General features: G+C 37.7%; 1 protein-coding gene across 1 annotated transcript in view; it reads left to right on the top strand.

Moving 5' to 3' along the window:
• Window positions 1–16,935, top strand: part of MZT1 (mitotic spindle organizing protein 1) — a 90,381-nt gene extending 73,446 nt beyond the window's left edge. Inside the window, exon 4 of the mRNA XM_058437979.1 lies at window positions 16,918–16,935. The gene's annotated coding sequence lies outside the window, so the exon portion shown is untranslated. The remainder of the gene's footprint in view (window positions 1–16,917) is intronic.
• The last annotated feature ends 814 nt before the right edge of the window (window positions 16,936–17,749 follow it).

Here is a 17,749-nt window from a genome sequence, read left to right as displayed (position 1 = left end):
GAATCATTGTAGTTCATTGATTCAATCTGAAAAAGATGGATATGGTTTGGCTATGTCCCTCATCTAGATCTCATCTTGAATTCCTATGTGTTGTGGGAGGGGCCTGGTGGGAGATAATTGAATTATGGCAGCAAGTCTTTCCCATGCAGTACTGGTAATAGTGAATAAGTCCCATGCCATACTCATGATAGTGAATAAGTCTCACGAGATCTGTTGGTTTTAAAAAGAGGAATTCCCCTGCACAAGCTCTCTCTCTTTGCCTGCTGTCATCCACATAAGACATGACTTGCTTCTCCTTGCCTTCTGCCATGATTGTGAGGCTTCCCCAGCCACATAGAAATGTAAGTCCAATAAACCTCTTTCTTTTGTAAATTGTCCAGTCTCAGGTATGTTTTTATCAGCAGCATGAAAATGGACTAATACAAAAACTCAATCTGAAAAGGTCTACAAACCCAGAAAAGCAAGATTGTCACTCAACCTTCACTCCCCTGCATGTTCCATGCTCAAGTTCCCCAGAATTACACACAGTTGTCCAAACTCCAAAGGCCTCTCAGGGCACCTTGCCTCTGCTCCACACTGTGCATGAGTCCATCAAAACAGGCATCACAGGTCAAGTGTGGTAGCTCATGCCTATAATTGCAAGGCTTTGGGAAGCTGAGATTGGAGGACTACTTGTGGCCAAGAGTTTGAGACCAGTCTGGGCAACACAGCAAGACCCTGTCTCTACAAAAAATAAAATAATTAGCCGAGAGTGGTGGCACACATCTGTAGTCCTGGCTACTCAGGAGGCTGAAGTGGGAAGATTACTTGAGCCCAAGAGGTCGAGGCTGCAGTGAGCCATGATTACGCCACTGCACTCTAGCCTGGGTGACTCAAGAAAACCGAAACCAACCAACCAAACAAAACCCCCACGACAAAACAAAATAAGACAAAACAAAAACAGATATCATAGAGTGCTCTATCGCCAAAGTTTTCTAAGCCTATGTATACTAATGGGGTGATAGGAGCATTAAACCAACCCCAAATCCCTAATAACCTCCATAAAGGCTCACCAGTTGTGGAGATTTTCCAGGTAAGTCTGACATGTGCTCATGTTCAGTAACCTCCCATCTGATCTCAGGCACGTCTGTTGCTCAAACCCCTATTTGACACTCAAATTTGAGGCTGCACTGGTACTACTGTGAGAATGCAGTGAGTATTGTTTCCTACACCTCCCTAAGCTGTAAGCCCTTAAGACCTAAAAGTGGTCTAGGTCTTTGGAACCTTCACCATGGGAGCTGAAGCAAGGCCCCCCCCAGGTTCCCCTTTTGCATGACATGGACCTCTGTTCACCAAAGTGGCATGGCTGGTGCTGTAGAGGGTCATGGAATGCCTTCTGGAGACGGGGCTTTCTGCTTTTGCCTGCAGCACCAGATCAGGGATTAGATTATGGCCTCCTTGTTGCTCTTCCCAATTTCTCCCCCACCCGCCATCTCCCCTCACCTCTAAGCTAAACCCTCAAGCCAATTCCCCAGGCTGCCTGTCCACCCACTGACTACCTATACTCAGATGTGTCCACATCCCAGTTTAGAGTCACCGCATGACTCCACCTACAGCTGTACCTTTTCTGCCAGCTTGTCTGTTCCTCCTAATAGACTGCAGCCTCCTTGAGGGAAGAGAATGTGTTTCTTTCCTGAATCCCACATTGCATTGCGGCTGTCTGCTTTTGCCTTCTTTCTTTTCTTTCCCTTCTTCTGGTTTGTTTACCCAGGTGTGATGGTTACTTTTGTATAAACTTAGCTAGGTCATGGCAGGCAGATATTTGGTCAAACATCAGTCTAGGTGTTACTGTGAAGGTATTTTTTTTTTTTACATGAAATTAACACATAAATCAATAGACTTTACTAAAGCAGACTACCCTGCATCATGTGGTGGGCCTTGTCCAATCAGTTGAAGGCCCTAAGAAAGAAACCCTGAGGTCACTGGAGAAAGAAGCAATTCTGCCTCCAGATTGCCTTTAGATTCAAGCTGCATCAGCTTTTCCCTGGATTTCCAGTCTGCTGGCCTACCCTGTAGAATTTAGACCTGACAGTCTCCATAATTGTATGAGTCAATTCCTTCATTTTTTTTCGCTGTCTCTCTTTCTCTGTCTCTCCGCACATATCCTATTGGTTCTTTTTCTTTAGAGAACCCTTACTAATATAGCAGACACCTTTTTGTGACCTCTTTTAAAAATAGTCTGAACTGGCCAGGCGTGGTGGCTCACGCCTGTAATCCCAGTACTTTGGGAGGCCTAGGCAGGTGGATCAGCTGAGGTCAGGATTTCGAGACCAGCCTGACCAACATGGAGAAACCCCGTCTCTACTAAAATACAAAATTAGCCCGGAGTGGTGGTGCATGCCTGTAATCCCAGCTACTTGGGAGACTGAGGCAGGAGAATCTCTTGAACCCGGGAGGCGGAGGTTGCAGTGAGCTGAGATTGCGCCATTGCACTCCAGCCTGGGCAACAAGAGCAAAACTCCATCTCAAAAAAAAAAAAGTCTGAACTACGAAAATTTAATCCCCTACATTCTTCCTTCTGTTTTCTGTCCCACCCACCTCTTCCCCCTTTCAGCCTCTGCAAAAGTTTTTGAACTTTAACTATTAACTTGAGAAAACTATTTTTTACCCTAAACAAAGAACATCTTCCTTGCAAGAAAGCGATACAAGAATTAAACAGTCATAAGGAGTAGTGTAGACTTGGCTCCAGATGGCTTGGATTTGAACACTGGCTCTAATGAATGAGTGTGTGTTCTGTGTCCAGGGTTGAATTATTGAACTCCCCTGTTTTTCAGTTTCCTCATCTGTGAGCGAGGATAATAATAATTTCTATCTCATAGAATTGTTATGAGGATTGGATGAGTTTACAGTTGTAAGGCACTTAGAGCAGTGCCTGAAAGGTAGTAACGCTAACAACAAATGTTTGTGACATAAATGGTAATTTTATAGCTCCCATTGTAAGCTATTTAACTATGGCTGATGACCAAACTGGATTTGATAGTAACCATTCATTCTTTAATAGCATATTCCCAGAACAATGGAAATGAACAAAATTATTTATATACCTTTTGTTTCTGACTATAACTATCATATATTTTTATCTGCAGAGAAGACAGAAAAGACAGAGACATAGGGAGGAAATTAAAATGTCTGTAATCCAAATCTACATACCAGGGACCTGCAAGCTTTTTTGAGGCCAGATAGTATTTTAGGCTTGGTAGGCCATATGGTCCTTGCTGCAACGATTCAACTCTGTGGTTGTGTGAAAGCAATTACGTGAATGGGCTGTCTTTCAATAAAACTTTATGCACAAAAACAGACATTGGGTCAGATTTGGTGCCTTGGGCCATAGTTTGCTGACCCTTGCTTCATAACTGTTGCTCATACATTAGTGTCATTCTCTTGTATCTTTTTTCCATGCACATCCATAGATGTAAAAATCGTAAATACAAATTGCAATCCTGACTTTTCACTGAATATTTCCATTACAGTATAAATAACTGATTAATAATTTCAAACATATTTGGTTTTGATTCCCACTTAATTCCCTAGGATAGATGAAGAGCACTAATGTGAGTTTTCTCTGAGAGCACTTGGGGCCATGATAGGAAGAGAGAGGACAGGTTGCAGTCTCATGGGGATGTCATTGTGGGCAGGGCTCCCTCTGCCCAGAGACTTACAAATGGCTAGCCATGTCCTGCTGTCTGCCCCAGCGCTGTGGCCTGGCTACCTGTCAGCACTGGGGATTGCTCATCAAGGGTTGGACATCCTAGGGGCAGGATGCCTGCCCCACTGAGGTGGGATTGGGTTCCCTAGTAGAGGGACATTTAAGGTAGCAGATCTGTCATATGGTCATCAGAGCAGAAAGCATGCTGGCAGGGGGTCCATGCTAGCAGTAAGTCCAGCTGATCGCGTAGAGTATGGTCTAGGTAGGGTTCCGAGATCAACCATAGCTGGGGCTCCTCCCCTCAATAACCTTCACTTCTTTCTAGTCTTTGCTCAGATTACACGTTTTCGGTTGACTCTATCCTTAATCATTCTATTTGAAGTAGCCAGACACCTATGCCACCTCCCCTGCAAATACAAATAATTTCTCTATACCTCTTGCCAACATCTGGCATGCTGGCTATTTAATTATTTGCCTATTAATTGTCTGCGTCTCCTCATCAGAATATCAGCTCCACGAGGGCAGGAGTTTTTGCCTCTTTTCTTCACTGTCAGGCACAAATCAAGCACTCAATAATCCTTTGTTGAATGAAAGAATGAATGGGCCTTACTGACAAATTGCCTAGCAGATACCTACTACTAAATCATTTTCCAGAAAGGCAAAGAAATGTACACTTCTACCAGTGGAGTATGAGCACATCCCTCTTATTACAGCTTCATGAGCATTATGTGTTATGGTCTACACTTGATCTTAGCCAAAAGGCCGAGAAGCGATGTGTTATGGTCTAAAACATTTTTGGGGGGTCAATGTACCTTAAATTGCCTTTCTGTGATTACTATACGTTTCTTTTCCTTAAATTGCTCCTTTGTTCGTTGCCCATTTTGAACAAATTAATTAAAACACGGAAAGGTTCACTCTTGATCTCTTTACTTCCTTCAGTTTGTCTAATGAGCTTTACGCTGGGTTTGTTTGGAGCAAGAAAACAGGTGTTCAGCTGTTTGTTGGGGGAGTTCATGCCAACACATTTGCCCCAGCTCAGAAAGTCCATTTTAGATTTGGCAATAAAGGTTATGAATATTTTGGCTAACTTTATGTATATGCACTAAAAAGGGTGGGATTTTGGCAATTTTCCAGAACTTTCAAATACTAAAACTATGCTGGTTTCAATTTTTTTTTTTTTCACTTATGGGGTGCCTGTTAATGATCTTGACAACATTTCCACTTCATTTTGTGACTATTGACTGATACCATGTGTACATGCTTACAAAACCATTATCGAATATAATGGAAAAAATGAAACTGGTTGTTAAAGTGGTCACGGTCTTTCCCTAAGCGTATTTAAGTTTAAAGCACACATATTATTTAAATTGATAAATATATTCAGTGGTTTCTCAAATACAGTTTTAATCCCTATCTAAAAACTTATTGCCAAACCAGAGGGTATATGTAAAATAACCACTTACAATGTGTATTTTAAGGACATACCTTCAATAACATTAAAAATAACATAGAGACCTCTCTGGATCCACTCTAGAAAGCCTAGTGGGACATTTCTGCATACACACCCATTTCACTTGTATCTTGTTAACAAAATACACTACTGGAGAATACAGACACGGTGTGGATGAGAATGAGTACATGAAGTGACATGAGTTTGTATTGTTTTTAATCCCCAAAGTCTGCTTTATTTGCAGGTAAATCTTTTTTCCTTCTCTTGATAATAGATGTGTTCTTATAATAGAGACTTGTAATTAAAGCTTGCAAACAGCATTATAAAAGAAATAAATATTTTTATTTTAATAGCAGCTATCAAATTTCTATAACTCAGATAGCTATATCATTTTCATAATAGCTCACTCACCCATCCATGCTTAAATTTCCATGCCTGTTCAATTTTTCCTTAAGGATAATCAAATAAGGCTCTTTGCCTGTGAATTATACGTTATTCTGTAAGTAATTAAAACCATTTTATCATATATCTCAGATTGTTATTTATTTTTCTTTTTGCATATCAGGAGATAATTTTAGTTAAGTATTAATGTGTTTTTCTTTGTTTAACCACAAAACAGTCATTTGGAAAGCTCTTTCTAACCTGAGCATTACTTTTAAAGTGACTTGTACACATGCCAGTTTTTCTGCATGTTTTGACAAATGACACATTTCCTTTGGTGCTTCCTTGTGGGTAACAGTGTGTGAGGATGTGGTGTTGGAAAAATTTATTACAGTTATTTTGTAGTTGATATTAAAGAATGTGATGTATTATACCAGGTGTCTGACCTTTAAAGATCTTAGGACCTAATTCATTACAACAGAAAATTTACATATTATTCAACTTTGCTGCAGAGCTTCTATGAACAAGTCACAGTGTGTATGTATATCAGGATGGAAAAGAAAAAGTCAAAGCTCAGGCAAGGAATTGAGGTCTGAACCCTAAGTTTGGATCTGTTTGTGGTGCTTCTGTGGATTTAAGTGAGAATGAGGTAAATACCTAATGGTCTGAATTGAATCAGGGGAAGGAAAGGCATTGAATACAAAGTGAAAATTTTGTGAACTAGTTAAGTATGTATTTTTATATACTCCTAACCTGGTGTGCTTTAATCTGTAGTGCAATGTAAACTACATCTCAGACAGACTGGAGAAAGACATGGTCCCATATTGTATCTTTAAGTAGTTAAGTGTGTTATACAGCCAACAAAATAATACTAACAGCGATTTTCACATTTAATTTAAAAATATAAGATGAGAAGTTAAAATAAAAAGTTACTATGAAATGCTAAAAAAACTGCATTTGAAATAGCATATATATAAATATATAAACAGTTTTTAAAAGAACTAAAATTTGCTACACACTGTAGCAAATTAGATCTGAACGTTAAAAGATTATGTGCTATTGGAAATCAGACAAGGCTATTTTAATTCATTTAAATATGTTCAATACTTCCTTTTCAATAGCTGCTATAATATTCTTTTTCTCATAATTTACTTTCACCTTACTTGAGGTTGGGATCAAATAAATATCTATTAAACAAAAAAGCCTACTTTAAAAATGCATAATGGTACTCTACATGATGGCAGAAGAAATGACCATTTGTAAGGTTTTGGTCCACTATGATTTCATATCACTCAAAGATCCACAAAGCTCTGATTGGTAATAATATCTTTCCCTGAGGAGTCCACAATATTATGGCAGAAAAATAAGTCTAAATCCTTCTTTATATAGAGACTATAAAACAATTTGAGTTAATGCAAATGGGTTATTAATATCAATATAATCCAAACACTGTTTAAAGATTCAGTTTGCTATCAAAGATAATGTTTCCTTATTCTGCAGTTTAATTAGCAAGGAGGAAGCATTTTATCTCAAATACTGATTTTCTAAATTAGTTTGCTGGAAGGCATAGAAATATGCTTGAAGTTTTTTTGGATTTTACTAATTTTTAATAAATGTGTGGAGGCAATTGAAACAGGACAAAAACTTAAAAGCCATAATTATCGTAAGGATAAGTTGCTTCTAGCAAATGCAAACCAATCACTCGGACTAATGGCACACTAAGAGGAAGTGCTGTGTATTCGCAGTAGAGGGTGCTGTCTTCTAGTTCTATCACAAGCTGAAATAGAAGGTCACTCAGTCTATTGATAAATCACACTGCCGTGATTCCTAACTGACAGCTCAAACTAACATCAAGCTGGATGAGGGAGAACAAAAGGCCATCAAGCAGCCATTTTCTTGACACTTTTATTCAATCACCAGCAGATTGCTTACGACAGCAATAGCAGCTGTTTTGTCTTCATCTTTCCACATTTGATAAAAGGTGTCAACTCAAATTTTTGTAAATAATTCACTTACCCCTACTGCACACACCAGCACTGCTCAGCATATGTATTTTGTGTGAGCAGATCACTGAGGCAGGTCAGAGCTCAATGATACCAGCTGAAGGTCATCTATGATCTAAAAGGAAGCCTCGATAAAACTACACAGTCCCTCAAGGTCAGAGATAAAACTACGTGTAGATATTTGTGATGGGAACAAAAGGTTAAACAATAGGGAGAAAAAGTATGAAAATGCTTCCTTTAATAGACGAACGCTTTCCTTTGTTTAAGAAACCTCATTCACAGCTCCTTGGTTGGTTATCGACATAGGGTGTTTGTAAACCCACCTAAGAGATTAAAAATCTAAATTGTTCTTTCAAAAGTTTGAAAAAAATATTATTCGTAGCATGCTATTCATCATGACTGTACAGCATCCTGAGCTGCAATTCGTTTCTATGTTCTTTTTAAAAGAATCATAAAGAGTGTCAAAAATTAATACAGTTAGATAGAATTTCATTTATCTAGTTCATTTAAAATTCTACCCTGAAATGCATTTAGGCTTGAGAGCCGAGGAAAAAAAAATAGAGAAAGAAGGTGTTTTATATCATAAGAGCTTCATTTGCTTTAAGGGCTTAGAGAAACTAATAGAGAAATCCTTGAATTATTGCAATAAGATACTCTATCTGGTGTTGGCAGTAGCTAAAAGTGCTGAGATTAAAAATGATACATCCTTCAATGCTGGGTTGTTTTTCCAGTTACATTACTCACAAAATAAATCTAAACAACAGATAGTCACTATTTGGTTTATATTTTCTAATAGGAAAAGTCCATGTGCTTTTGAGATTCTGTCTTAGCTTCAACTGCTGGGGGATTTATTACCTGTAATTGATGTACACGGAGATCAAAGAGCAGCTTCCTTACATTTTCTTCTATTCTTTCCACCTCGGAAGTCCAGGGAGGCAATAACTCTTGCAATTCCATTGGAATAGGTGTAGAAGAATGAAATGAGCCTGGGTGAAGTACTGCCACACTAATACAGGGTATTAGAAACATTTAAAAAATCCAAATAGATAATCTTATTTCTGGTTGACAGTTAATTCCCACAAGAAGAATTAATATTTTCATGATTTAAACATTAATAAAATGGAGGACAAACTAAGATTTGGAAAAATGTTTTAATCTTCCAAATTTAAAGGCACAGTGTTACCTTATCATTTTCTAAGTTGTTGTATATTTACACCTTCCACCACTCTAAGTTATTAAACATTTGCACAGGCCATTTTATGTTGTAACTTGTCTTCTTATGTACACGTCTTGTCATCTCAACTGGATTTTTGGGCCACAGAGGAAGAACCATGTCACAACAAATGCATAACATTGATACTATTATATTTTATAAAGTGTATAAAGCACTTGCATACCTTATTTAATCTTCATAATAATCTTGCAATGTAGTCAGATCAGAGATTATTATCTTCATATTGTAGATGAGGAAATTGAGGTCCAGAAATGAACAAGGGAAGTCTGCATGTATGTCAGAGAGGCAGTAGTTGAATTTGGTTCTTTTAGCATGTAATCCAGTACTCTTTCACATAACCTGAAGACAGGCACACAAACAAGCTCCTAGCACACACAGATGGAATGCAGTGCTTGGCACATAGTAGACATTTAACATCTTGTTAAATAAATAAATGATAACCATCTCTGTTTAGCCCAGAGATACGTAGGAGGCACGAAAAATTTGCTATTTGTATTGATAACAATTACTTGAGTAGTAGATCATCAACTCCTGAGTAAATATGTCTTGTGGTCAAGAAAACGAAGAGAAACATAATGTCTTCAGTCTGGAGGAACTTTCATTCTAGGCGGGGACTGGATGTGTTTTCATGACAAAGAGTCCATTTCCTTGATGCTAAATGAGGATAATAATCACAGCTTTATTTATCCCATCAGATTGTTGGGCAGATCAAAAGAGACACTGTATGTGAAGGTGTTTTGTAAGTGCCAAGTACACGTGTGAACTGCTACGATATTAATATAGCAGTGCATGGTGATTGCCAACTGGGGGCAATACTAAATTCAGAGGCGAGAGGAAGCTCTACCTAAAGGGATGTGGGGAGTTTGGAAAGCATGATAGAAAAAGGCATTTCCAGGAAGCAGGGAGATGCAAGTCCCAAAAGCCGGAGATGGAAAAGAACAAGATGTCTTTAAAGGTAAGTGAGCAGCTTGATTTAGGAGTGCTTATAGAAGGGAGCAAAAGGATTTATGCTTGGAAAGATGGGTTAGGGTGTATTTGGGGCTGCTTTGCAGTCTTGGTACCGGGTGAGGGCGTCTGATCTCAAAATCTAAACACGAGGCTTATCGTGAGATCACGATTGCTTTCCATTTAGCTAATTGCAGATGAGGAAAGCAGAGAAGATATTTAGGGAGCTAACCAAACTCCTAAAGAAAAGAATGACTCTCATGCACATGAAGGAAAGTTTAATTATTGTGAGAGAAAAAGTTCTCCAGATATTGCACAATATTAATAATTACTCTCCTTATTGGATGTGTGCTATATGTCTCACATTATTTTAAGGAAATTATTTACATTAACTCATTTAATCTTCATAATGGGCGAAACGATGATTATTCAACAGATGAGGTAACGGAGACCGAGAACAGTTAAATCATGTATCCTAGGTCACATCACTAGGAAATTGCTGGGCAGTAATCAACCTCAGGCAGTATGGCTTCAGAGCCTGGCTCCAACCCTCTACTACACCGTCATGGTCCCCATGCATTAAGTCCAAAAGCACATCAAAAACTAGTGATATTGGGTGTGTTCACTGTGAAAAGTCATTGCTTTATTCACTTTTTGTATGTATGTTATACTTCAATAATGACTTAAGATAGTGATAATAAGAAAGTAAGTACTATATGTACCTGTAGAAGAAAAGATTGGAAAGATATACCCGATCTGTTAACCTGATTATCTTTGGTTATTAGGAATATGAATAATTTAAATTTTATTCATTTTACTTATTTTTATTTTGTAGATTTCTGACAATTATCTCATAATACTTTTGTAACAGGAAACATTGTTTTAAGCAAACGAGGCAAATTTTTGGTGAGAAAGAAACTAACATTGACTTAACAATTATTGTCAGTAATATCATATTTATTATCTGATTCTCAAAATAACCATCCAAAGAGTTTTTGTACTGTTTGTGGCTATTTTAGCAGAAAGTAAGTTTCAGAGAGGTAAATAACTGGCTCAAATAACACACGGCACCCAGCACATAACTAAAGAAGACAGGATTTGAATCCAGGACCAGTTCTAAAAAACCAGGAAAAAATAAAGGAGAGAATTTTGGACTGGAGAAAGAACTCTAGTAGTAAGGTTCTAATTTGGTGTAGTAAGACAATTAAACAATTAGGATCAGAAGCAATCATTTTGAAAAACTGTTAAATAGAAAGAAAGCAAAAAATAAGATTTTCTATTGCACAGAAGCCAGTGCAGTTTGAAGTTTTTTGGCTCATCACTAGAAATCTTCTCCAAACAAAGCTACGTCATCAAATTTTGCGTAAATCCCTGGGAAATCTGACTCAAAGATATTGTTTATTCTGCAGGAAGTTTTTATTTTATTTTATTTTTTTGGTTTTACCCAGCATCCCCACAGCATTCCCCCCCGCCTTTTTTTGGAAACAGTGATGCCTCATTTTTGTAAACATTTTATAGTGACTAAATGATATTAGATGTCAAGCAATTTGTGTTACTGCCAAATTTGGAAGAACTAAAATGACCAAAACAGTTAAAGCAGTTAAAGATTTCAAGACTTTTTTTTTTTTTTTTTTTTCTGTAAAATTGGACAGAGAAGTAAAGAGAAAGACGATGGATTCTGGTGAGTACAATAAAAAGAAGAAACCATTAAGTTCTCCTGTTTTAAAATAGACAAAACCAGAAACTCTCAGCATATGACCTTGGCCAGATTACTTGAACTCATTGTTCCTGTGTGAACCAAGCCATAAAACGGCATAAAAAGATATCTCCCAGACAATGCAGACACTATATCTGACTTGAGGTGCTCCAGATAAATAAATTATGCCTTTACTAGTTGAGGCTGGGACAAAAAGGTGAATACAGCTCTCTGTAAAGGATGTTATAAAGGTTCAGCCTGTTTTCCTCCCACAATTTTTCTCTTCTATCCATGTGGCCATTTCACAGTTTATTGCTGAGTTTTTAGTAGATTGTGAAGCTGGCTATAATAATAATAATAAACTGATATTTTTTCTTTCAGTAGATAAGGGCATAGAAGGGCAAAACATGTTTTCTAAATGGTAACTTCCATGGTATTTTTCTGCGTTGGGAAACAAATAGTTCTGAAGTGACACTACATTTTCTATCTGTTTTTATACGCCAGTAGTTGTGTTTTCTTACTGGAATCTCTGATATTACCAATGATGCTGAGAAAATAAAGGGCAAATTCAGGAAAGTACAAGCCAATAAGTTTGATATTAAATTCTAGAAAATTCCAGAATGTATGGTTACACAAATGTTTTTTAGTAATCCTCAACAAAAACTACCTAAGAGGTTAGTGCTGTCAAACAAATGCTTGACGTTTTAGCAAAACACATGAGAGCCTCCAAAGATATTAAAATATCTTAATGACCCCTCTTAATGACCTTTCTTGACCAGCCTATTTAAAATTGTAATCTTCCAGATCACTCTGTATTCTCCTTCCCTGCTTCATTTTCTCCTTAGTGCTTACTGGTATCTGACATGTTATTTTACTTTTTTCTGTTGCCCAGGCTGGAGTGCAGCGATCTCAGCTCACTGCAACCTCCACGTCCCGGGTTCAAGCGATTCTTCTGCCTCAGTCCCCCGAGTAGCTGGGATTACAGGTGCTTGCCACCATGCCCAGCTAATTTTTGTGTTTTTAGTAGAGACGGGATTTCACCATGTTGGTCAGGCTGTTCTCAAACTCCTGGCCTCAGGTGATCCGCCCGCCTTGGCCTCAAAAAAGGTCACCTCAGGTGGGTTAAGTACTTTAGGCTTCTGATTATTCTTAACAAATCCTGGTTGAAAATATAAAAGGCAGGCTTAGAAAAATTTTTTGATGAATCTAAGCTAGGAAGAATACCTATATAAGGACAAAACCAAGCTTTAACATGCTACTGAGGGGCTAAAGTGCTGGATTCAAGTAAAACATCTACATAAGAGAAAAAAAAATAATCTTACATATCTAATTGGAAGAGCTGAATAATACTAAATAATTTGTTTAAGTTTCCCAAACCTGGGTGTCTTCTAATCTGTAATAGATGGACCTGACTAGGCTTAAGTCTCCTGTAGGTAATGAGATTACTTCATCTTCTGAAGCTAAGTGACTGTGTAGGCAAATTAGCAGCCAAAATGTGTATGTTACGGCAGTGAAAAAGTGAAGTGAAAAGGGGCAGAGGTGGCAGTCATGGGAGCTGAAGGGACAGGGGCCACATAAGCAGCATTTAGTGGAGACAGAAGAGTCAATTGTGGTTGAAGAGATGGTCATGGCTCAGCAGGGAGAGATGGAACTACAGGTGGAGGAGGTAGAAAAAGGAGAGAAAGAGAAGGCGATAGAGATGTCTTTTGTACTGGTCTCTGAGCTAGGACATTTCTCCTCCCTTCTGATCATCTATTTCTGCATTGATAGGAAGACACATTATCTGTGGAGAATAAAGCAAAACAAAACAAAAATCCCCCAAATCTTGAATAAAGGCAGGAATGGGCTCCCACTAGCAAATCGAAACAACTGCTGTCAGGAAAGTTTTGTGCAAGTGCTTCAAAATTTAGGTAACAAAACACACTTGCCAAGCAAGCTGGCACTTCTATATCACAGCCACCACCTCTCAGGTGGAACACCATCAGACTCTAGGTAGCCACTATATTGGTTGTATATACTAGTAGTTCTCAAGTTTTAATGCATCAGAATTACCCAAAGGGCTTGTTAAAACACATATTGTTAGGGGTCCCACTCTCAGAGTTTCTCATCCAGTAGTTTAGAGATAGGGCCCAAGAATGTGCATTTCTAACACATTCTTGGTGATGTTAATGATGCTGGTCCAGGGATCACGTTTTGAGAACCATTGTGTAGGCTGTGTTCAGCACCAGAGTGCTGGCTGTGGCAGCAAGAGGGGGAGGAAATCCACAGGTTGCTTTCCCTGCAGCCCTGCTTTGTGGGTTTAAGGCACTCTTCTGTTTAAGTATGGAAAACAATATGAAACTTACCATTGACATATCTGTTCCACCCCTTTTCAAATGGAAGAAATAGGCTCATTGAGGAGAACACGTGAGGTGAAATGGGCTTCGGTTGAAATTCTCTTTGGTAATCATAGTACTATTTTTCAGCATAGAGAAAGGGAAGAATACTGTTGGCCTTTGGTTGAGAGACGTAGATTCTAGACCCTACATTGACTCTGACAAGTTGTATGGTCTTAGACAAGTCACTTAACTCTGGATTCTGTCTTGTCATCTGGAAATTGAGGATGTCAGGCTAGATGATGTTTAGGATCTCTTCCTACTCTTAAATTCATTTTATATGATTCTAAGTCAGAGGCAATATTTATATAACAATGGAAAATTGATCAGTTTATCTTTGTGGCAATTGAATTGGTTTGGAGAGTTCTTGATTGGTGAAGGAAGGTCTTAATGGTTCAAATTTACTCTTAAATGGAATGCAAGGTTTCCAGAGTGCATAGCACACAGTATTTAATAATATTCTACTCTTTCAGTTTCTTTCCTTTATCCCTCATGTTAATAATTCTTTGACAAAATTTAAGTTCTTTTTAGCTGAGATCAGAAACTGTGTCATTTAAAAGAAATGTAATAAAGATTTAGACCCCTTCTTTGGTACCCAATCCCTCGTTGCTCTTGTAGTTTATCTGTTTTGCCACCAGATAGCAGAATTACTCCTGTTATAATCTTTTTATGACTTAGATGGGCTTACTTATTGTAAGCTCTCAAAGAAATATAGGAGAGGAAGTTCTCCTTACCTCATTATCTGAGGATGATTGATAGCGGAGAGAAAAAGTCTTCTGAAAGTTAATCCACTTAAAAATGCTGGTTAACCAAGCACAGTGGCTCACGTCTCTAAGGGCAACACTTTGGAAGGCCAAGGTGGGCAGATTGCTTGAGCCCAGGAGTTCAAGACCAGCCTGGGCAACATAGCAAGACCCCCATCTCTACCAAAAAAAAAAAAAAATTAGCCAAGTGTCTTGGCGTGCACCTGAAGTCCTAGCTACTAGAGAGGCTGAGGTGGGAGGATCACTTGAGGTCAGGAGTTTGAGGCTACAGTGAGCTGAGATCACACCATCACACTCCCGCCTGAAAAAAAAAAAAAACATCCTGGCAAAAGTCAGATTAGGAAAAAATGGCTTGAGTGAGGCTTTATCTTAAAAAAGAAAATTAAGAATTATAAAAATATACACAATTGTTCTTATATTCAGCCAAATTTAAATTTTATTTTCAACTAAATATCAAAAGATGAATCAAATTTTTTCCTTGTTTTGGACAGAATTCAGCTTGTGCTTTGCTAGCTCAGCTCTGCCCCCTGGAGGAGGAGTTGCTATATTGGTTTATTTGCATAGTGCAATCATAAAAAACGTCATCTTTGTAAAATTACTCAAGAGTTTTATCAGTTTTTGCAAGAGTATCCCTTAAGCCTTTGACATTTGAATGCATCTCTTTGGAAACACTTGTGTCATCATACTTATTGATGTTTCTCCTCTCCAATTGTTGACTTTTTTAACTTTGTTTTGGTTACTGTCTTTGCATACAGTATGAAGAGTTTTATCAAAGCACTTTCTTTGACTTCATGGAATCCTGAATCTTACATAAGATATGCAGTTTTACTTTGTTGTTGATTACAAAAGTGTGTTAACTGAAATATGGAACTAGACATTAAAGAGGAAAGGATTTTTTTTTAAAGGAAAAGCTTTATGTTGCAGTCAGCCTAAACTCTCTCTCTCTCGCTAACAAAATTATGTAGCATTCAATATTTCTTTGTTTCATTGTTTAAAGACATTTTCAAATTTGGTTTTGGTTTCATTTATCAAAAGTATACAAAAGTATTACATACCTGTAATCCTAGCACTTTGGGAGGCCGAGGAGGGAGGATTACCTGAGCTCAGGAGTTTGAGAGAAGCTTAGGCAACACGGTGAAACCCCGTCTCTACTAAAATACAAAAAATTAACCAGGCGTGGTGGCGTGCATCTATAATCCCAGCTACTCAGGAGGCTGAGGCTGGAGAATTGCTTGAACCTGGGAGGCAGAGGTTGCAGTGAGCCGAGATCACGCCACTGCACTCCAGCCTGGGCAACAGAGCGAGACTCCGTCTCAAAAAAAAAAAAAAAATCCTGTATTTGTGAACTGTTGCTATAAGCATGCTGTAAAAGAAGCTATCCCCAAATTCAGTGGTTTTAACACAATAATCATTCATTCTCATGGATTTGCAGGATGTCTGGGTGTTAGCTGATATACAGTGAGCTTGAGCGGTGTAGAAGGGATATTTTTAAAACATTTTTTATAATTCTTTAAAACATAAATTCATTAGGGAATATTTTTGTACTGTGGCATATATTCTTTCTATGAAACAAATTTCAGCACTGCCTGGGTTCAAATCCTGGTTCTGCTCCATAATAAATATGTTATCATACACAATTTACCTAATTTTTCAATGCCTTCATTTCTTCATCTGTCAAATGGGGATAATAACAGCATTCACTTCACTGGATTTTATGAGGACTGAATGAGATAATTAACAGATAATTGCCTGGCACATACGGATTGTTTACAAAATGTTAGCTTTTCTTTTAATTAAGAGAAAAAATATCTCTGCTTGTGATTAAAAGGCTAATGAGTTGGACAAAGGGAGAGAAAAATCATGGAGTTAGAGGAAGAGGCAATATTTGAATTTCTCTGATCGTATGAATAAAGAGAGCCAGCAGAACCAATATTTTACTTTATTTAATAAAACTTATACAGCGTCATTTATTATGTGCCAGACTCTTTCTAGGAGCTTACCAAATATTAACTTATTTAATTATTATATCAACCCTTGGAGATAGATATGATTATTATCTCCATTTTATAGATGAGAAAATCCTGGCACAGAGAGGTTTTAAAACTTCCTCGAGGTCACACAGCTAATGAATGACAGAGCTGAGGTGCAAATGCATGGTAGTCTGGAGGCAAAGTGCGTAGTTTTAGGTCATGGTGCTTTTCTACTGCAGACAGCAGTACAGAGGAGGCCATGCCAAGGTGTTATTATTGTCCCTAAAGTACTTATTTTATTTATATGCTATAATTTTTAAGATTTGACTTTATTCCTCTAAACCTGAAGATTTGAAGCAAACTTCTTTTCTGTGATCATTTTGTCATGTGCTCTACCCCCTACCCATATTTCAGGATGAGAAAGAGATTCCATGAGACTTAACTACAGGCTGCTGGAGAACCACTTCGTGAAGAGGTGGAGAGGTGGAGAACTGCCTTTCCTGAGTTTGCTGACTTCTCATTCTTCTTGATACAAAGAGAAGAATCAGGATCACTATATCAGTTATTTTTGCTTTTCAGTAATAGAATTTTTATTGCTAACTTAAGAAATATAGGATCAGTGTAAACAAACTAAATTTTTACATCTAACTCTATCCTGTAGAGAGAAAACACACCATGCTAATAAATCTTCTGTACTACAAATATACCCACACAGGCAAAGGATGATGTTTGTAAATCTAATTAAATTGAATTTCACTTTTGTACCTTTTTGGGAGCATGGTTCAGGCACGAGGAACATGCAGTTCTGAAATGCTGTCCCGTGGGTCAGCATTATAGGTACAGGTAATTGGAAATTTTAGCTCTGAGATTATGACTTATAATAAACTTAGTTGAAGCTCTAAAATGCTCAGCCACATAAAACTGCAATTGTCATGGGCAGGCTGGTCAACATGTGTAGTGATGCTCAGTATTTGAAATTATGTATTTTTATTTGGTTTTGTTTGTATCTCAGCTGAAGCAGCTTTCTTTGATCCAACAAAGATAGGGTGGTTTTTATTAAAAATTTAACACGTATCTCACAGCAATATTTACTTTAATGTGGTAAATCAAGAAATTCTTCTATTTCTGAATGAGATATGTTGGTAAGATAAACTCAATGCTGTAAAATAAATATTAACTTTGTAATGAAAACTACAGAATACCTTATCTGATACATTGTATCTGTATTTCTCTAAGGAGATGAGAC

This window comes from Hylobates moloch, unplaced genomic scaffold, assembly GCF_009828535.3.
Source record: "Hylobates moloch isolate HMO894 unplaced genomic scaffold, HMol_V3 SCAFFOLD_4, whole genome shotgun sequence".
Taxonomy (NCBI): Eukaryota; Metazoa; Chordata; class Mammalia; order Primates; family Hylobatidae; genus Hylobates; species Hylobates moloch.
This window is presented reverse-complemented; position numbering and strand designations above follow the sequence as displayed.